This window comes from Procambarus clarkii, unplaced genomic scaffold (assembly GCF_040958095.1).
Source record: "Procambarus clarkii isolate CNS0578487 unplaced genomic scaffold, FALCON_Pclarkii_2.0 HiC_scaffold_261, whole genome shotgun sequence".
In the NCBI taxonomy this organism is placed as follows: Eukaryota; Metazoa; Arthropoda; class Malacostraca; order Decapoda; family Cambaridae; genus Procambarus; species Procambarus clarkii.
In genome coordinates, this window is record NW_027189294.1 from 177,188 (window position 1) to 195,610 (window position 18,423).

General features: G+C 40.5%; 1 pseudogene; it reads left to right on the plus strand.

Annotated features, from left to right (window-relative positions):
- The first annotated feature begins 17,474 nt into the window (after nucleotides 1-17,474).
- LOC138361211 (polyadenylate-binding protein 2 pseudogene) lies at nucleotides 17,475-18,119 on the plus strand (annotated as a pseudogene).
- The last annotated feature ends 304 nt before the right edge of the window (nucleotides 18,120-18,423 follow it).

Genomic DNA, 18,423 nt, shown 5'->3' on the forward strand with positions numbered 1-18,423 from the left:
CCAACGTGAATGGTTGGGAAATGAAGTTGGGTGAACATCCCTTCGTTTTCGGGGCCAACGTGAAGTTTGGAAAGTCAGACCCTGTGGAGGTTGCCGTTCTTCGAGATACGGGTGCTGACATAAGTATGGTGACCAGGAGTATTCTCCCCAAGGAATTTAATGATTCACCTGTGGGAGTGGTGAGGATACGCAGTGTGGGGGAGGAATACAGGCTGCCACTTCACGAAGTACAGCTGATTGCCGACTGCGGAGTCGAGAAAGCTATAGTAGCTGTAGCCCCTAAGTTACCCCTAGAGCATGTACAGATGGTGCTGGGTAATGACCTCGGAGGAGGCAGGATACAACCCGATTGGGCCAGGAGTGCCTATGTATCAAGCAGCGGTACAACCCTGCCAGGTGAGGTATTGGTCGCTCCAGATGGTAGTGAGGAAGCCGACTTCGCCAGGGAAAACGTCGCCAGAGACGACGACAACGAGGGCGAGAGTGCAGAGAGGTCGTCGGAGGTCGTGGAAAACCCCGACGAGGACCTCCGACTAAGCCTGATGATGCGGGTGGAGGAGTGGCGAGGAGCAGCTGTACAAACGCCTGGGGCAGTGAAGAGGCTGCAGACCGCACTCCCTCCACACAGAAACGTGAATAAAGTAAGCTCAGTGGATGGGCGAACGGCAGTGAGGGGCAGAGTGGAGGAGCCACGACGCAGTGCACCCTATGCCAGCCAGATGAATAGTGGTAGGTGCAAGATGAACCACCGTGATGAGGTGAGCCACAGGGAGGTGGATGAGCCCAACCACGAACCGAAGAAGACGTCTGCAGGGAAGAGAATCTCACGGAGGAGTGAAAATGTTCGTCGGGAACGAAGGAGCGAATGGTATAGGAAAGGCAATAAAAAGAAAGCAGCGAATAGGTACACCCAGGGTAGGCGCCAGCCTAACCAGAGGGGCATTGGGCCATCGCAAAAGCCTAATGTGGAAGAGAGGAAACTGCTGGATGGAATACAGGTGACAAGTGCCACTGTGAGGAGACAACGCATCTATGGGAGAAGAGGAACCGAGAAGAGAGACGATTGGCGAAGAGGAGCTCATGAGAGGAAACATGGAGTACCTGTAGGACGCAGTGGAAGTGCAAGACTATCTCAGAGTGCACGACGCGGTGGAGGCGCTGCATGCAATGAATCTTACAGTGGTAACGAGCCGTGGGAGTACACTCGTAGCCACGGAGAGAGGATTTCTTGTAGGTGTTCAGGGAACACCCATCACACCCGTTCCTATGCGAGGTGGAGATATAAGGAGGCAAGTGACTGGCAAGGTGGTACGAGCCACGTCACCAACTGGAGGAGTGACACTTCAGGAACAGAGGGAGCAAGAGTATAGGTTGCCCTCTTGAGTGCTGCTCTTCCGATATGACTCTTATTTTAAGGGGAGGGGTATGTTACGGTGCCCTCTCCTATTTCTTTCGTTTGCCTGCTTTAAGAGTCATATCAGCTCTCTCTACTGATTCTCTGAGGTTCAGGGAGTCTATTGATATATGTGGCGACCAGACCGGCTGCCAGATAAGGGAGGAATTTACATTATAAGTTGTAGGTAAGGGGAAAGTGGTGCCCTGATATAAATGAAAGAGTATCCCCTACTGCAGATATGACGTTTTGTAAGGGACACTAGCCGATCGCGGATTGGTCAACTTAGGTCGCGGGCGACCAATCAGAGCCCGCCATGACGTCACCGAGTGCCCCGGGCGGCGCCAACGTCAGAGTTGACCTGACTGTAGAGGGGAGAGGACGCGCCTCGGTCAGTTCTCGAAGATTTGAGGCTCTACAAGCCTTATTCAGTGGATTAAACTACCCATCGCAGCCCACCATAAGTTATTGGAGACCCTGCGCTTCTGGGAAGCAAAAAGGAACCAAGTTCATTGAGCAAAGGAGTGCCAAACTTGGAAAATAGTCGGCGACGACGCTGGGCGGCGCCGCTGGACGTTGAGGTCTGGAAGGTGTGGCGGGCAGGCTTAGCTGTGACTGGGTCACATCCACTGAGGGTTTTGGAGGGAAGACACCGTTCCATGGACGAGGATCAACGCCTTGTGGAAGGGACGACTGTGTGAATATAGTGATTACCTCAGTGCCCATTGGTGAACCAGGATTGGGATAGCTGAATCTCTGGGATTGGAACGGCGACGACGCGAAGGCTTCACGACACCTGCGGACCTGTGGAACGTTCCTGGATCGTCAAGGATCGACTCACGAAGTGTACGAACCTCACACCATCGAGGGACAGGCGTCGTGAGCCAGGAATGTAAGTTAGATCAAATTTCCCTCCCATTACCCCTTGTGTGAGTAGGCTAGTTAGGCCACAATATTTACTTATGTATGTGGCAACAGGACATTAATACTTTAGTAGTAGAATAGGCTGCAGGGCAGCTTGTGTCCAGGACTGTTGGAGAGGACAGTGTGTGTGGACGGCAGGACAGTTGAAGAAGAGGTGCCGACGTGGTGAAGAGGCCCTTCTGTGAGAGTGTGTGGCTCCTGTCTAATCTGCCCAGTTGAAGGAGTGGTTGGAGGTCGTGAAAGAAAAGTTGCTGAAGATCTCCAGATTTATAATCCCTATTTTCATTTTCATGTATTGCTTGTGATTGTATGTGTGATCATGTAATGGTGTCAGTAAATTCAAACATTTTACTATTGTGTTTAAGTGTGCTTCCATTATAATATTTCTCTATGAGCATACACGAGGGTTATCATAGTACCATCTAGGGAACGTCGCGTTCTCTATAGAAGTTCTTATCGCCTGGAGAGTGGTAAAGCAGCACAGACTTATATAAGAGTGTACCCTTAGCCATCCGGCTAGTATCAGAGCCTGACTGGTGGCAACAGATAACGTAGTGGCTGGAGAGAGGTAAAGCCACACAGACTTTTATGGGAGAGTACCCTGGGCCGACAGTCCAATAGCAGATCTATGGGAGTAGCAACACTCTGGCAACAAACAGTATTGAATACACCCACTGAGCTGCATCGCTGGGGTGCAGATATACTAGGTTAGGTTAGGTTAGGTAGGGTTGGTTAGGTTCGGTCATATATCTACGTTAATTTTAACTCCAATAAAAAAAAATTGACCTCATACATAGAGAAAAGGGTTGTTTTATCATTTCATAAGAAAAAAATTATAGTAAATATATTAATTCAGGAAAACTTGGCTTATTAGGCAAATCGGGCCTTGAATAGTAGGCTGAGAAGTGAGTTCTGGCTACTAGGTACGACATATATATATATATATATATATATATATATATATATATATATATATATTTATATATATATATATATATATATATATATATATATATATATATATATATATATATATATATATATATATATATATATATATATATGTCGTACCTAGTAGCCAGAACGCACTTCTATGCCTACTATGCAAGGCCCGATTTCCCTAATAAGCCAAGTTTTCATGAATCAATTGTTTTTCGACTACCTAACCTACCTAACCTAACCTAACCTAACTTTTTCCGCTACCTAACCTAACCTAACCAATAAAGATAGGTAAGGTTAGGTTAGGTAGGGTTGGTTAGGTTCGATCATATATCTACGTTAATTTTAACTCCAATAAAAAAAAATTGACCTCATACATAATGAAATGGGTAGCTTTATCATTTCATAAGAAAAAAAATAGAGAAAATATATTAATTCAAGAAAACTTGGCTTATTAGGCAAATCGGGCCCTGCATAGTAGGCTGAGAAGTACGTTCTGGCTATTAGGTACGACATATAAATATATATATATATATATATATATATATATATATATATATATATATATATATATATATATATGTCGTACCTAATAGCCAGAACGCACTTCTCAGCCTACTATTCAAGGCCCGATTTGCCTAATAAGCCAAGTTTTCATGAATTAATGTTTTTTCGTCTACCTAACCTACCTAACCTAACCTAACCTAGCTTTTTTTGGCTACCTAACCTAACCTTACCTATAAATATAGGTTAGGTTAGGTTAGGTAGGGTTGGTTAGGTTCGGTCATATATCTACGTTAATTTTAACTCCAATAAAAAAAAATTGACCTCATACATAGAGAAAAGGGTTGCTTTATCATTTCAAAAGAAAAAAATTATAGTAAATATATTAATTCAGGAAAACTAGGCTTATTAGGCAAATCGGGCCTTGAATAGTAGGCTGAGAAGTGAGTTCTGGCTACTAGGTACGACATATATATATATATATATATATATATATATATATATATATATATATATATATATATATATATATATATATATATATATATATATATATTATATATGTCGTACCTAGTAGCCAGAACTCACTTCTCAGCCTACTATGCAAGGCCCGATTTGCCTAATAAGCCAAGTTTTCATGAATTAATTGTTTTTCGACTACCTAACCTACCTAACCTAACCTAACCTAACTGTCAAAAAATTGACCTAATTCATAATGAAATGGGTAGATTTATCATTTCATAAGAAAAAAATTAGAGAAAATATATTAATTCAGGAAAACTTGGCTTATTAGGCAAATCGGGCCTTGCATAGTAGACTGAGAAGAGCGTTCTGGCTACTAGGCACGACATTATATATATATATATATATATATATATATATATATATATATATATATATATATATATATATATATATATATATATATATATATATATATTCAAGGCCCGATTTACGAAACGCGATTTACGATTTACGAAACGCGCCCGTGTCGCGTCACCAAACCATCGCCAGAGAAATCCTAGTAAACAACACAGAAATATATATATATATATATATATATATATATATATATATATATATATATATATATATATATATATATATATATATATATGTCGTACCTAATAGCCAGAACGCACTTCTCAGCCTACTATTCAAGGCCCGATTTGCCTAATAAGCCAAGTTTTCATGAATTAATGTTTTTTCATCTACCTAACCTACCTAACCTAACCTAACCTAGCTTTTTTTGGCTACCTAACCTAACCTTACTTATAAATATAGGTTAGGTTAGGTTAGGTAGGGTTGGTTAGGTTCGGTCATATATCTACGTTAATTTTAACTCCACTAAAAAAAAATTGACCTCATACATAGAGAAAAGGGTTGCTTTATCATTTCATAAGAAAAAAATTATAGTAAATATATTAATTCAGGAAAACTTGGCTTATTAGGCAAATCGGGCTTTGAATAGTAGGCTGAGAAGTGAGTTCTGGCTACTAGGTACGACATATATATATATATATATATATATATATATATATATATATATATGTCGTACCTAGTAGCCAGAACTCACTTATCAGCCTACTATGTAAGGCCCAATTTGACTAATAAGCCAAGTTTTCATAAACTAATTGTTTTTCGACTACCAAACCTACCTAACCTAACCGAACCTAACTTTTTGGGCTACCTAACCTAACCTAACCTATAAAGATAGGTTAGGTTAGGTTAGGTAGGGTTGGTTAGGTTTGGTCATATATCTACGTTAATTTAAATTCCAATGAAAAAAAATTGACCTCATACATAATGAAATGGGTAGATTTATCATTTCATATGAAAAAAATTAGAGAAAATATATTAATTCAGGAAAACTTGGCTTATTAGGCAAATCGGGCCTTGCATAGTAGGCTGACAAGTGCGTTCTGGCTATTAGGTACGACATATATATATATATATATATATATATATATATATATGTCGTACCTAATAGCCAGAACGCACTTCTCAGCCTACTATTCACGGCCCGATTTGCCTAATAAGCCAAGTTTTCATGAATTAATGTTTTTTCGTCTACCTAACCTACCTAACCTAACCTAACCTAGCTTTTTTTGGCTACCTAACCTAACCTTACCTATAAATATAGGTTAGGTTAGGTTAGGTAGGGTTGGTTAGGTTCGGTCATATATCTACGTTAATTTTAACTCCAATAAAAAGAAATTGACCTCATACATAGAGAAAAGGGTTGCTTTATCATTTCATAAGAAAAAAATTAAAGTAAATATATTAATTCAGGAAAACTTGGCTTATTAGGCAAATCGGGCCTTGAATAGTAGGCTGAGAAGTGAGTTCTGGCTACTAGGTACGACATATATATATATGCGGAAAATCCACAGAGAAATATGAAAGGAGGTGAACGTTTCGGCTTTGTTAAAGCCTTTGTCAACACCAGACTGACTAAGGAGAAGGGAGAAGGGGAGGATATATAGGCCGACACCTGACCAACCCATCCCTAGGGTTGGTCAGGTGTAATTAACCAAAAAAGGTATAGCTTAGCTTAGAATGGTCAAAGAGGATTAAGCGGTCAGAGAATAAGGATGAAAGATTAAAGAAAAGCCTCATGAACACACAATATATGAATATACAATTATAATGAGACATTGTAAGCCTCTCTATCAGAGTTGTTTCTTAAACTGTTGTGCAATATTATAACTTAAAAATGGATCAAGTTTGTACATTCCAGTACTAACATTAAGAAGATTTGGACACTGACTGATTAGAGCAGACTCAATCAAATTCCGTTCCACGAAATCCCCACAATTGGTAATGGTTTTTGCCCCATTCCAGTTAATATTGTGATCGCATAAACTCGTATGTAGATACAATGCATTAGACGTTTGGGCAGTTCTTATACTATAAGCATGTTGTGACAACCGCAATTGTAAGGACTTTCCTGTTTGTCCAAGGTACACAGAATCACAATCATTGCAGGGAATCGAATACACACAACCTGCTGTATCAGGGGAGTTTTTTATTAAATTGGATTTGATCGTACTATTAGTAAACACCAAATTTATATTAAGTTTCTTAAAAATCAGAGACAATTTTTCAAGTCCACTCGCATAAGGTACCACCAATGAGTTAATAATTTTTGGTTTCGCCTTAGGGACGTGATTATAAAACGTACGCTTGGCTTGTACAAACGAGAAATCCAAATATCCTAAGAGGTTTTTGGATTTCTCGTTTGTACAAGCCAAGCGTACGTTTTATAATCACGTCCCTAAGGCGAAACCAAAAATTATTAACTCATTGGTGGTACCTTATGCGAGTGGACTTGAAAAATTGTCTCTGATTTTTAAGAAACTTAATATAAATTTGGTGTTTACTAATAGTACGATCAAATCCAATTTAATAAAAAACTCCCCTGATACAGCAGGTTGTGTGTATTCGATTCCCTGCAATGATTGTGATTCTGTGTACCTTGGACAAACAGGAAAGTCCTTACAATTGCGGTTGTCACAACATGCTTATAGTATAAGAACTGCCCAAACGTCTAATGCATTGTATCTACATACGAGTTTATGCGATCACAATATTAACTGGAATGGGGCAAAAACCATTACCAATTGTGGGGATTTCGTGGAACGGAATTTGATTGAGTCTGCTCTAATCAGTCAGTGTCCAAATCTTCTTAATGTTAGTACTGGAATGTACAAACTTGATCCATTTTTAAGTTATAATATTGCACAACAGTTTAAGAAACAACTCTGATAGAGAGGCTTACAATGTCTCATTATAATTGTATATTCATATATTGTGTGTTCATGAGGCTTTTCTTTAATCTTTCATCCTTATTCTCTGACCGCTTAATCCTCTTTGACCATTCTAAGCTAAGCTATACCTTTTTTGGTTAATTACACCTGACCAACCCTAGGGATGGGTTGGTCAGGTGTCGGCCTATATATCCTCCCCTTCTCCCTTCTCCTTAGTCAGTCTGGTGTTGACAAAGGCTTTAACAAAGCCGAAACGTTCACCTCCTTTCATATTTCTCTGTGGATTTTCCGCATAAAATGATCAGTGTTTTGTGATCGTCAATTGCATATATATATATATATATATATATATATATATATATATATATATATATATATATATATATATATATATATATATATATATATATAACTGAAAACTCACACCCCAGAAGTGACTCGAACCCATACTCCCACAACTGGTATGTACAGGGACGCCTTAATCCGCTTGACCATCACGACCGGACATAAGGAAGTGATAGCCGAGGCTATATGAACCACTTCCCCGCCGGCACTCGGATGGTAATCTTGGGCATAGCATTTTATCAAATCACCTCATTCTTTGGGGCACACGTGAGGAACACAAATGCAAACAAGCCTGAATGGTCCCCAAGACTATATACAACTGAAAACTCACACCCCAGAAGTGACTCGAACCCATACTCCCACAACTGGTATGTACAGGGACGCCTTAATCCGCTTGACCATCACGACCGGACATAAGGAAGTGATAGCCGAGGCTATATGAACCACTTCCCCGCCGGCACTCGGATGGTAATCTTGGGCATAGCATTTTATCAAATCACCTCATTCTGGGGTGTGAGTTTTCAGTTGTATATAGTCCTGGGGACCATTCAGGCTTGTTTGCATTTGTGTTCCTCACGTGTGCCCCAAAGAATGAGGTGATTTGATAAAATGCTATGCCCAAGATTACCATCCGAGTGCCGGCGGGGAAGTGGTTCATATAGCCTCGGCTATCACTTCCTTATGTCCGGTCGTGATGGTCAAGCGGATTAAGGCGTCCCTGTACATACCAGTTGTGGGAGTATGGGTTCGAGTCACTTCTGGGGTGTGAGTTTTCAGTTGTATATAGTCCTGGGGACCATTCAGGCTTGTTTGCATTTGTGTTCCTCACGTGTGCCCCAAAGAATGAGGTGATTTGATAAAATGCTATGCCCAAGATTACCATCCGAGTGCCGGCGAGGAAGTGGTTCATATAGCCTCGGCTATCACTTCCTTATGTCCGGTCGTGATGGTCAAGCGGATTAAGGCGTCCCTGTACATACCAGTTGTGGGAGTATGGGTTCGAGTCACTTCTGGGGTGTGAGTTTTCAGTTGTATATAGTCCTGGGGACCATTCAGGCTTGTTTGCATTTGTGTTCCTCACGTGTGCCCCAAAGAATGAGGTGATTTGATAAAATGCTATGCCCAAGATTACCATCCGAGTGCCGGCGGGGAAGTGGTTCATATAGCCTCGGCTATCACTTCCTTATGTCCGGTCGTGATGGTCAAGCGGATTAAGGCGTCCCTGTACATACCAGTTGTGGGAGTATGGGTTCGAGTCACTTCTGGGGTGTGAGTTTTCAGTTGTATATAGTCCTGGGGACCATTCAGGCTTGTTTGCATATATATATATATATATATATATATATATATATATATATATATATATATATATATATATATATATATATATATATATATATATATATATATATATATATATATATATATATATATATGTCGTACCTAGTAGCCAGAACTCACTTCTCAGCCTACTATTCAAGGCCCGATTTGCCTAATAAGCCAAGTTTTCCTGAATTAATATATTTACTATAATTTTTTTCTTATGAAATGATAAAGCTACCCTTTTCACTATGTATGAGGTCAATTTTTTTTTATTGGAGTTAAAATTAACGTAGATATATGACCGAACCTAACCAACCCTACCTAACCTATATATATAGGTAAGGTTAGGTTAGGTAGCCAAAAAAAGCTAGGTTAGGTTAGGTTAGGTAGACGAAAAAACATTAATTCATGAAAACTTGGCTTATTAGGCAAATCGGGCCTTGCATAGTAGGCTGAGAAGTGAGTTCTGGCTACTAGGTACGACATATATATATATATATATATATATATATATATATATATATATATATATATATATATATATATATATATATATATATATATTGGTGTATACTGGCAGCAGGTTTTCTTTTAAACATGTCTCATTGAATATGACCGCATATTCAGTATTTACTCTCTTCTGATTTAGGGCTTCTATCCCTTTAAGTATTTTTCTAGCATAAAGGCTTAGCTGAAAGAGGATTTCACCAAAATTTTCGTTATTTCAAGGTGAAGAAAAAAGTGAATTACTATGTATTTCACTTATTTATACAATTTGCACAACGTTTCGAACCTCCATGGTTCATTCTCAAGTGAAAAGATATTACAGAACTCGTTGATTTATACCCGTACGGTGTCAGGTGAAAAGACAAGTACAATAAAAGTAAATATATATATATATATATATATATATATATATATATATATATATATATATATATATATATATATATATATATATATATATATATATATATATATATATATATATATATATATATATATATATTAGTATATTTTGGTAGCAGTTTTTCCTGTAGACATATATTATTAAATATTACCGAAAAAGTAAGATTAATAATTCTAACACGAATTTTCTCAATCTTTCGTACATTTCTTTTCACTGTTGGAGGTAATTCAAAAATCAATTCTCCAAAATTCATTTTTATTTCTAGTCTGACGCGACACGAGCGCGTTTCGTAAAACTTATTACATTTTCAAAGACTTTAGTTTACAAATACACAACTGAATAGAACTTACGCATCTCCGATTTTGTTTATATCTACATTTGAGTGAGGTGGATGGGGTGAGGTGGCATTAATAGGGTATTAATTTCATCAACACAAGACAGAACAAGAGGTGGCATTAACAATATCTTTCAGGACCCTTTCCTCTGTTTTATGAGCTGTGGAAAAGAAGTTCCTGTAAAATAGTCTAATAGGGGGTATAGGTGTTGTGTTAGTTGTCTCTTCAGAGGTTGCATGGCGTTTCACTTTCCTTCTTATGATGTCTTCGACGAAACCATTGGAGAAGCCGTTGTTGACTAGGACCTGCCTTACCCTACAGAGTTCTTCGTCGACTTGCTTCCATTCTGAGCTGTGGCTTAGAGCACGGTCGACATATGCGTTAACAACACTCCTCTTGTACCTGTCTGGGCAGTCGCTGTTGGCATTTAGGCACATTCCTATGTTCGTTTCCTTAGTGTAGACTGCAGTGTGGAAACCTCTTTTCCATGACTGTTACATCTAGAAAGGGCAGCTTCCCATCTTTTTCCATCTCGTAAGTGAAACGCAGCACGGAACTCTGCTCAAATGCCTCCTTCAGCTCCTGCAGATGTCTGACATCAGGTACCTGTGTTAAAATGTCGTCAACATACCTGCAGTATATGGCCGGTTTCAAGTTCATGTCGACTAAGACTTTTTGCTTATATATATATATATATATATATATATATATATATATATATATATATATATATATATATATATATATATATATATATATATATATATATATATATATATATATATAATATATATCCAGTCACGGAAAGGAATGGAGGCTTCCACACTGTAGTCTTCACTAAGGAAACAAACATAGGAATGTGCCTCAATGCCAATAGTGACTGCCCAGACAGGTACAAGAGGAGTGTTGTTAACGCTTATGTCGACCGTGTTCTCAGCCACAGCTCAGGATGGAAGCAAGTCGATGAAGAACTCTGTAGGGTAAGGCAGGTCCTAGTCAATAATGGCTTTTCTAACGGTTTTGTTACAGACGTCATAAAAAGAAAGGTGAAATGCCATATAATATCTGAAGAGTCAACTAACACAACACTTGTTCCCCTTATCAGACTGTTTTACAGAAGCTTCTTTTTGATGGCTCATAAAATAGAGGAAAGGGTCCTGAAAGACATCATTGATAGGAACGTTATCCCTACAGACAAAAATCAGAAAATACAATTGACAATTTTACTACCAAAACAAAAAAACGGCCAAACTACTCATGAAAAACTCCCCAGACACCAAACAGAACGCCTTGAAGGAACCCAACGTCGTCTATGCCTTCACATGCCCGGTTGGGGACTGTAAGCCCCAAAGAACTCAGCATATAGGCAATTAACAATGTACAAACAACAGGGTTCCATCAAGGAACATATAATCTCTTCTCACAATCAGACCATCACCAGAGAAATCTTAACAAGCAACACAGAAATCATCGATATATACAGCGATAGCAGGAGACTCGACATCAGCGAGGCACTACACATCAAAAAGTCAACACCAGCAGTCAACTGCCAATTAATGCACAACTATATTCTACCCACTTCAAGACCCTGAACCAACATAGAAGCAGCAAGAGGAATAATGTGCTAATAGGCCTTTTGCAGTTACTTCCATTCTTATGTTTTTTCATACCCAATATAACTTTCTATATAAACAAAAATGGAAATGTTCGTTTGTTCAAAATCCCTAATCTCCGAAAGTTCTTCACCGATTGCTTTGAAATTTTCACACAATGTTCCATTTGCATCCGGGCAGGGTTTTGTATACATACTATATTGATGTCACGTCTGAAAGGAACAACAATACATTTTTTTAACGTGTTTTTCATGTAATTTTCATGTGAGAGAAATCTTCGAAACCTCTTTACCGATTGCTTTGAAATTTTGACACGACGTTGAATTCGAATATGTGCGTGTTTTTATATACCTACTATATACATGCCTCACCTGTGACAGGAAAAAAACATGTTTTTTTGAAAAACAGTGCCATCTGTAGGACGTAAGAGCAACACATTTCCCAAAGTTCTTCACCGATTGCTTTGAAATTCTGACACAACGTTCCATTCGAATATGAGCGTGTTTTTATATACCTACTATATAGATGCCACACCTGTGACAGGTAAAAACATGTTTTTTTTTTTAAACAGCACCATCTGTTACACGTAATAGCAACACACATGCCATACTAAATTTGTTAAGAATTCCATTTCAATATTTCCGATTGCATTGATCAATTTAATTTTCATAGGTTTTGATTTATTTTAAATATTATTGGATTATTTTGTGTGACATTGTGTTGGAATTGAACTGTGTTGTATACCATACCGTTCATTTTGTGAGTATAAGTATAGATGCCACACCTGTGACAGGGGAATGGAGATTGATGGGGGAGGACAAGGGGATAGGGAAGTGGGGGATGGTGGGGAGGATGAGGGGATGGGGAGGTGGAGAATGGTAGGGAAGACGAGGGGACGGGAGAGTGGGAGATGCTGGAAAGGACGAGAGGACGGTAGAGTGGGGAATGGTTGCGAGAACAAGGGGACGGGGAAGTGAGGAATGGTTGGGAGGACGAGGGGACGGGGAAGTGAGGAATGGTTGGGAGGACGAGGGGACGGGAAAGTGAGGAATGGTTGGGAGGACGAGGGGACTGGGGAGAAGGGAATGGTGGGAAGGACTGGGAGACAAGGGGAGGGATGCTGTTGCACAGCAATGCACATGTGTTGCTGAGCCACAGCAACGCCTGGCCGGGTACAGCTTGACTGACCAGACAACACACTAGAAGTTGATGGGACGACGACGTTTCGGTTCGTCCTAGACAATTCTCGAGTCGATTGTGACGAGGAAAGATTGATTGATAAAGATTAAGCCACCCAAGAGGTGGCACGGGCATGAATAGCCCGTAAGTGGTACAATTTTTTTTTTTTCTCAGTATTCTGAGGTTGCATTTAACCATCAAGCTGTTATCGCGGGGGAGGATACTGCTTCACAGCCTTTATGAGGGTGTCCAGCTGCTGGACACCTTTGTTGACCAGGAGAGTGGCTGTGTTGATGGCTTCAGGGTGGCCACTGCATGTTTCAGGAACTCTTAAAGCTCTTCTAAGGTCATTGGTTGCTTCACATTCCAGAAGATAGTGAAGTAATGGCTTTTCTGTGACAGTTTGGCAGAAGATGCACTCTCTCTGTCGGGGTTCACCAATCTCCCAGTTGCATCTGTAACCTAGACGTAGTCTATATAACCTCACTGCTATTTCCCTGTGGATTCCTTTTGGGATATTTAACCTTTCTAATTTGGTTGCCTGAAGATACCATGTTGCAGATGGCGAACCTTCAGCTATTCTCTGGTGTAGGTAGGCTTTGTTGAGATGTGAGAGTTTTTTGGTGATGATGTTTTTTATGTTCTCTAGGCTGGGTTGAATTGTTTTATGTATCACTGGATGACGAGTTGCCAATTTAGCAATTTCGTCAGCTTTTTCATTTAATGGGATTCCAATATGGGATGGGATCCAGTTTAAAGTTATGTTGAGTCCTTTGCCTTTAGCGACTGCTCCAAGATACAAAATGGTGGTAATTATTTCCACATTATCTTTCCACTGTTTTTGTCCTAGTATTTGAAGTGCAGCTTTGAGTCTGTGTGTATGATTGCATTTTGAGTGTTTTGTGCAATCACATATGCGAATGCCTGTTGTATGGCAAACAGCTCAGTTTGGGTTGATGATACTAGTCCTCCCAGTCTCCAATATGCCTGTACGCTGGTCGTGCAAAGAGCAGCGCCAGCACTCTCATATTCTGTGTCCACCGATCCGTCTGTGAAGATGTGGGTGGCTCCTGCTATGCTATACATTTGCTCTTCTATTATGCGCCTTAGGATTGTCGGATCATAGACAGCCTTTTTCATTGGGAGACTTTCTATTACTATTTTGAAAGTAGGCTCTTCCCACGGCGCGGAAGGAGTGTAATTTGGGTGTGGATGATCACCCTCTCTATCAAGAATCATGTTTTTTTAAATGTAGTCTGTTTAGGACTTTTCCTGCTCTTGCAACCCAAGAGTTTCCATTGTTTTGGCCTAGTCCAACCACCAAGGCCTGCCGTACTGGGATTGGATCAGAAGAAATAATAATCTTACTGATAATTGTAGCTGTCCTTTGTGATATTCTTTCTTGTAGAGAGGGCAAACCCGTCTCCAGTCTAAGAGTTTCAAGCCTGGTCCACATGGGGGCTCCCAGTGCAACTCTCATAGCATTGTTTTGGGCAACTTCAAGCATTTTCCACTGTTGGTGTGATAGATTTGTGAGTGCAGGTTCGGCATAATCGATCACTGATCTGACTGCCTGTACATAGTATGTGCGAAGGACTTGCAGATTGGCTCCTCCAGAAAGGGAGGTTAGCGACCTGAGGATTGCCGTCCGGGCCGCAGTTCGCTCTCTCAAGTAAGTGACCTCAGCATTAAAATTCATGTATGTGTCCAGGATGATTCCTAGATACTGATAGGTGTCGACCCATTCAATTGGTTGACCCTGTACTGTGAGTTGGATGTTGGGCTTCGCTATTTTTATGGGCATTTAGGTGTTTTATTTCCTTTGGCCCGGTGAATTTGCTGCCACATCTCTCCGAGAGAGGTGTGTTCATTCAGGTGTGAACACCATTCCAGCCACTTTTGTTCTTTTATTTGTCTGGTCTCTCGATGTACATGTTCCTTGACCTCACAAAGTAAGATCCTGTTGCGGTCACTTGGCTGCTTTTTGTACAGCTTTCTTGTTCTATTGTGTCTATGGTTGAGTTCTTTGACACGTTCGCAATAGTACCAATGATCTTTATGGTGTCCGGTGAACTGTTTTTTCAGTGGGATTGAGTGGTTGGCTGCACTTTGAATCGCTTTGACAAATTCTTGTTCTGCCTGATTAATGTCTTCGGAAAGATCATAGTTTCTTTGCCACTCTGAAATGAGTTTTTGAAATCGGTCCCAGTTTGCTAAAGCAAAGTTCCAGGCTTCAGATGGAGGCGGAGGTGGGGTGGGTAGGTCTAACTGAAGATCAATTTGGACCCCATAGTGGTCGCTTGTGAGTGTGGGCTCAACTGACCATGTTGCTGCATCTCTTAGGGAGGCTGAAACGAAGGTTAGGTCTAATCTGCCTCCTTGGATGTGGGTAGGTTCATTCTTGTTTAGGATTTGTATTTCTGGAAGCTGGTCCAGTAGATGTGTAATGTGTATGCCGGCTTCATTTGTTCTGTTCGAGTCCAGTGCCAATCGATGATGGGCATTAAAATCTCCACAAATGATTGTGTTTGTTGTTGTCGCGTGTCCAAATAACACAGAGAGATCCATTTCGGCTTGTGGAGACCTGTACACATTGAACACTTCAAGTTTGTCGTGTCTTAGCTCAATGGTGGCTCCTATTACCTCTGTCCCTGCTCCACAATTGGGTGTGCTGGTTATGGATTTGGAGATCAGGTCACATTTTACATAGATTGCACATCCCCTGGATTGCCCATTGATCCATGGAAGGAAGAAGCCTCGATAGCCTGAGATTTTAGGTTCTAATCCGGCTCGAAGCAAGCTCTCCTGTAGTATCAGGATGTCTATGTCCTTGGTTGCTGCTATGCATTGCAAGTGTTGCAATTTAGTGCGCAGTCCTTGCGCATTCCATTGCAGGATCTTTAGACCTCTAAGTTCTTGGAATTTGCTGATAATTCCGTGGTATCCATGGAGTCTGATGAACACGCCATGGAAGTTGCAATTGGTGTATAGGTTCTTAGTGGACCTGAAATTGACTCATCAATGTCGTTTTCCGACGAGCTGGACTCTATCTGTTTGATATGGGGGTGTCTCCTGCCCTGCTGTCTTGACGGTGTGGATATTACATCTTCGAATTTTTTGAGCTTGTGCTCAATTGTCTTCGAGTCTCTGTGGTTTGCTTGATTCCATGTGAAGACAGCAGACTTTCGATCAACTCAGTGACCAAAGTTTTGAGCATTGGCCAGAGAGCGTTCAGTTCAGTGGGAGCACTATTTAATGTTGTGCAGGTTTGGGGCCTAGTAGCTTTTAGACCCTTCTCGGTGGTAACTTTGACACTGGAATTGCTACTCCTATTGGCCCCAGTGTGCTTGCTGGATGAAATGGGAGGCCGACTGCTTTGAACATGATTCTTGTGTCCTCCATCTTTCTTTTTGTCCTGTACTATCTTCTCACCCTTCACCATGGCCGATGGTGAAGGGCCGTGTGCCCCCTCTTCTTGAATGGGTAGACCCCACGCGGTTTTAGTGGGCATGGGAGCTGGTATTCGTTTTGGTGGGGGTTTCGGCTCTGGACATGTTTCAATGGACATGTATATGAGTGGGATTGGGTGGTTATAAATAGCAGCTGCCTCGTATGGGCCAATAGCAGCTGCCTCGTATGGGCGCAATAGCAGCTGCCTCGTATGGGCTAATAGCAGCTGCCTCGTATGGACCAGACAGTACACGAAACAATCGGTATAAATTGGTTATGTTTAGATTTAGGAAAGACCTGGGTTAATAGTGGTCCGGTAACAGGGTTGTTGCTTTGTGGAACCAATTTCCGCGTAACATAATATAAATAGGTTCTCTTGATGATTTCAAGCGTAGGTTGGAAATATATATGAATGGGATTGGGTGAATATAAACAGGAGCTGCCTCGTATGGGTCAATAGGCCTTCTGCAATTTCCTTGATTCTTATTTTTTAAAAGACGTCCGCCGGTTTTACACTCGTCGACAAATACACAAGAAGTGGCCGTTAAAACCACGTCAGGTGTATGAGAATATAAGGCCTTCTGACTCTGCATGTGACCATTCACAACACACCTCAGCCAGAGGCAACACCTTGGGTCTGCCACAACCTAGACGTACCACCGGCCGGACTGCTCATTACAGCCTCATATTATCACGACGCGATCCCAAATTTTATTTATTCTCCAACCTCTCATCAACTATTGGTCACTATTCCTTGTTATATCCCAGTCAACTCTATTTACTGTGACAATGGAAGAAGAAGAACTGATTTATGATGACGTTGATTGTAGCGACGACGATGACGAGAGCTCTGAATGTAGCAGAGACGAGGACACGTCAATTGAAACAAAGCTGGTGGAAATTAAAGCTTATGTCAGTAAAATGGAAGAAGTTCTGAAGGCAATTCGTCAAAGTCAAACAAAGGTGAAAAAACAAGTGACTTTGGATAAACCTCCAGGCGCTGCAGGAGCAACATTACCATTCAATATGTCTACTAAAGAAAAGATAGAAGTGGATGGTCGTTCCATATATGTGGGTAATGTTGACTATGGGGCGACAGGAGAAGAACTTGGTCAACACTTTCTGGGATGTGGTTTCGTGAACAAAGTTACTATACTTACAAATAAATATAATGGCCACCCAAAGGGCTTCGCATATATGGAGTTTGCAGAAAAAGACTCAGTTGAGGTGGCCATGGCACTGGATGACTCACTCTTCAGAGGCCGGCAACTTAAGGTAAGGCCTAAGCGCTCAAACCGGCCAGGTATTACCACCAGCAATCGACCTCCACGTGTCATAGGGGCTTTTGACCGTGGGCCACGAAACTTTTATTCTGGATATCGACCAATGAGACCACCATACAGAAGCCGGAAGGTCTTCTACAGCCCTTATTAATGGACATAATAGAAGAAATGCAGACGGTTGGAGATTTTGCTTTACTAAACGATATTGACTCTTTATATGTGCATAAATCAAATGATATAAATTTTTATTAGAAAATAGAAAAGCTATGTAAATAATCAATAAAGATATATTAAAAAGGTTTTGTTTTACATACCATTAATAGCGTTATAATGAATAGGTGTAAACTTTATACATTATCCATAAGTTGATCCAATATATACATTTTAAATCGAAACCACTTCTTCATATTTAGCACTTGTTGTTTTAGATTGTTACTGTGAACATAATGTCCATG